Here is a 3,742-nt window from a genome sequence, read left to right on the forward strand (position 1 = left end):
TCATTCACCTTGCTCTTCAATTAACAAGTTCGTCTGTTTTTTTGCAGAGGGGGGGAAGGGAGGAAGAAGGCATCCAGGTAGTCTCCGGCTTGTCTCTTCTCTTTAATCTATGTCAAAGTTAAAGACAACGGAGTCAAAATCTCTCTTGGACATTTCAGAAGTCAGTCAAGAATTGTGACCAATTTTTGCCAGCTTGTAATCAGTAGAACTGAGCATCCTTTGTGAGGGTGAGCTTATCAAAAGAGAGGATACTGCAATTTTCAGAGTTAACAAAATAGCAGCTCTAAGTATTTACATTTTCCAGTTGGCGCCTTTTTTTTTCGTTTTTTAAATTCTTACTCATTTTGCACATAACTCTCAGCTGAAGTTGACGCTTCTGTGGCCCTGGACTTGCGGGTAGGAAGGAGACGTCCTCTCCGTGGGTTTTATGTGTGGGATTTGCAGGTTGGGAGCTCTGGAGCGCCTGCCCCGATGCTGCTGCGCGGCCGGGGAGCGCGGCAGGAGAAGGGGCAGGGGGGCTGCGCGCGGCGCGGCGTGAACGTGTGGCCACTGCCAGCTGCTCCTCAGCATGGAAGACCTCGCCTAAAATGGCCATTTCAAGCAAAAGCAGAGGGGGCACGATGGCAGTCTGCCTCTGGATTCTGCATCACCTGCTCTTTTCTCCTAAGTTGGACAATTTTGCACATACTTGTTTCTGATGTGTTAAGTGGAGGGAAATAGCATCTATTTCTCCCAGACTCGAGGTCTTCTGTGTTTGATGGTAAGTCTTGCACTATTTCCGTACACTTTTTTTTTTTCTGGGATACATTTCTTGTACTTTCCATTTTCATATTATAGGCTTTTTGGCTTTTTTTTTTCTTATTTTTGGTTCAACTCTTGCATTTTCAGCTGTTACTTGGAAATCTCTATTACTTGAACTGCTCACCACACGACAGAACGGAGGCTTGAAGCCTTCAGTCTCAACTCGCTGTCTTCAGTTAGCAGTTTGCCACCGGCACGCGTTGCGTGGCTTGTCATTTTTTAGTGCTACAGTGTTCTGCTGCCACCGATCTAATTGGCTTGGCAGATGGCACTGGGAAGAATCTCAACAAGAAAAACGGAGTATTAGAAGAGCTACTGAGCCATTCTGCTTTCTGGCTTGCTTCTTGTTCAAATAGCATTAAATAAAAACATTGGGACATCATCCAGAGAAGTTTACATGGTGATAGTTCACCTACTGTACTGTGGACTCTTAAATGTTCTTGACCCTCTTATAGTAAATGTACCTCTTAGAGCAAAGGAAGGGATTCACTGACCATTACTGTTAGTTGCTGATTGTGGATGGTGGGAGTATTTTATCATTACAGTTCTATTTCAACAAACTTGGCTGACCATCTTGGCTTTAGTGGGTATAAAGACAGTGGATTACCATCTTTATTGCTGTAACGTGTCAAGCATTATATGCTAGTAGATTCTAGTTTAATTGTTGCAGGTGGAAAAGTATTTTTACTTTTAAGTTTCCATTCTGAATGTGTTTTGACTAAACATACCAATAAACTACTGATGTCTGCAGCATTTATCAATGTCCCTAATTCTCTTGAATGTAGGTTGGCGGAGAGCGTTATTTCAGCCCTTACGATACAGAAAATGGATTTAAAAGGTGATTTTTCTGGCTTGTCAGACCAGGGGAAGCCCTGTCAGCACTGTCACGTGCTTGAGTGGAAGTGACGGCGGGAGAGTCGCTGAGCTCTGGCTCTCCCTGGCCGGGTGGTCCCCCTGTCTGGGATGCTGCAGTTGGAAAGACGAAGCTGTGGGGAGGCCAGACAGCCTCCCTGTTTGCTCTGGTCTCGCCATGGCTGGCGAGGGTGCCCGGCACCCGGCCTGGTTGGGGTTGATCCTGCTCCAGAGCTGAAATGCAGGAAAAGCCAACGTGCTTGGACTGTGCCGGACGTGGCCAGCAAAACAGTGCTCTTGTTGCAAGCTGATGCAACGGCTCCGCTCGCTCCACACTCGGGGAGGACGAGGGCTCCCCTTGAGCGCGTCCGGGGTCGGCTCCGCAGTGCCCATGGAGCTGGCGGCCTCAGGGGTGCCCCGAGGGCGGCTGCTGTGAGTGAGGACAGTGGCTGGAAGCTGCATCCAGCGGCTGTGGGAGCCGCAGCGGACGGGATGCGGAGCAGCGGCGTGCCCAAGCGCGCACACGAGGGCACGTTGGGAGCATCAGCAAGTGGTGCAGCGAGCTCCTTGCTCTTGGCTGTGGTGTCTCGCGATACTGAGGAATGGATTCTCATGCTACAGCATAACCTCTGCTTTTCCCCTTCTTTCTTTTGCTGCCTTTGCCAGGGCCAACGTTGGCCCAAAACACTGGCAAAAGGATGATTCTTACCATGCTTGTAGATGAGTTGCGTCCGAGGCAGTTTCAGAGCTGCAGCGCTTTGTTACTCCTGCAGCTGATGGCTGGCTGCTGTCTGTGCAAGTCCTGTGCCAAGCACATGCTCTGCTGCCTGGGAGAAGCGGAATCCGCTGGGAAGCCTGGAAGAAGCAGCAAGGTTATGGGAGCTGCAATACTGGAAGTGACAAGCAGATCCTGCAGCAGGCCCTGAAGTTGGGGCCTTGAAAACGCCACCTCTGAGGAGCGGTCTCAACTGCTCTGAGGGGCGCAAGCATGAGAGGAGCCGCAGAAACACCCGCCCCACGGCGTGGGCTCCTGAAGCCCTGGGCCTTGGCGAGGCTTCCTGAGGTGGTGGAGGCCTCCAAACTCGTGCTGCGTGGTGAGCAGAGAGCGCTGGGGAAGAGAGGAACGGCAAAACAGTATCTGAAGACTGATAAAAACAAACTAGATCTACACAGGTCCCCGCTGAATTTGTAACATTAAGTCTTGGATGCTTAAAGTCTTAAAAGAGCACGTTTTGTTGTTAGCTGTGCTTCAGAGCAATGTGAAAGGTTTGTGAGCGGTCGTGGGTAAGGATTGGCTTGTACAGGCTTTTTATTTTTGTAAGGTTAAAGTGGAATAAGGAACAGGCATCAGCAGCACACCATCAGGGACAGGTGCGTGCTGTTTGTGGAGGAGAAAGCGCACAAGGTGATTTGTAGGAAAGTCTCCATGGGCTGGGCATGGGCATGTGCTGGATGTCCTGGGTCTGGTCCTCCCCAGATGAGCTCCCAGAGAGACAGAGGGAGCGCTGAGGAATCCTCTCTGTATTTCAGGTTACAAAGATCCAGCTTAGAAAGGTGGGTTTGTTTTAAATGACAGTAGAGTGGGTTACCTGGTAAACCTTGAGCAAGCTCTACTTATCCACAGTTAAAGCTTAGCTTGGTGCAGAGGGAAGAAAATCAGGTCAGAACATGGGCGTAACTGTCAGTCACTCCAGCAGCTCTTGGTCTCAAATGGAAGCGAAAGGTCTCAGCAATAGAGCATCGGATACCTCCCCTCTGGTGCAGTTCGGTTCCTCTCGAGAGTGGGAGCAGCATAAAAATAAACTAAAGGGCGGCTTTGATAGGTGCTGACCAGCAGCTCTTGTTTCCTGCCTGCCTGCAGGTGCAGTTTTGTCTGCGGGTGTTTCACAAGGGGAGCTCTTGAGCCGAGGGTGCAGCCTCCCTGCGGGGCGCTGGCTGGGCGGGCACGCGGGATGGGGGGAAGGCGCCGGGGGTACCTGCGTGGGCCTTGAGCGGAGCGGGCACTTCCCAAGCACCCTGCCCCAGCTGCAGGAGGGGCCTCCGGAGCGTCCCTGTGCCCTGGTGCTGCCTTGCAGTGGCATGTACAGAG

The sequence above is a fragment of the Tinamus guttatus genome, unplaced genomic scaffold, assembly GCF_059628265.1.
Source record: "Tinamus guttatus ecotype Peru unplaced genomic scaffold, ASM5962826v1 Tinamus_guttatus_pri_ptg000140l, whole genome shotgun sequence".
NCBI lineage: Eukaryota > Metazoa > Chordata > Aves > Tinamiformes > Tinamidae > Tinamus > Tinamus guttatus.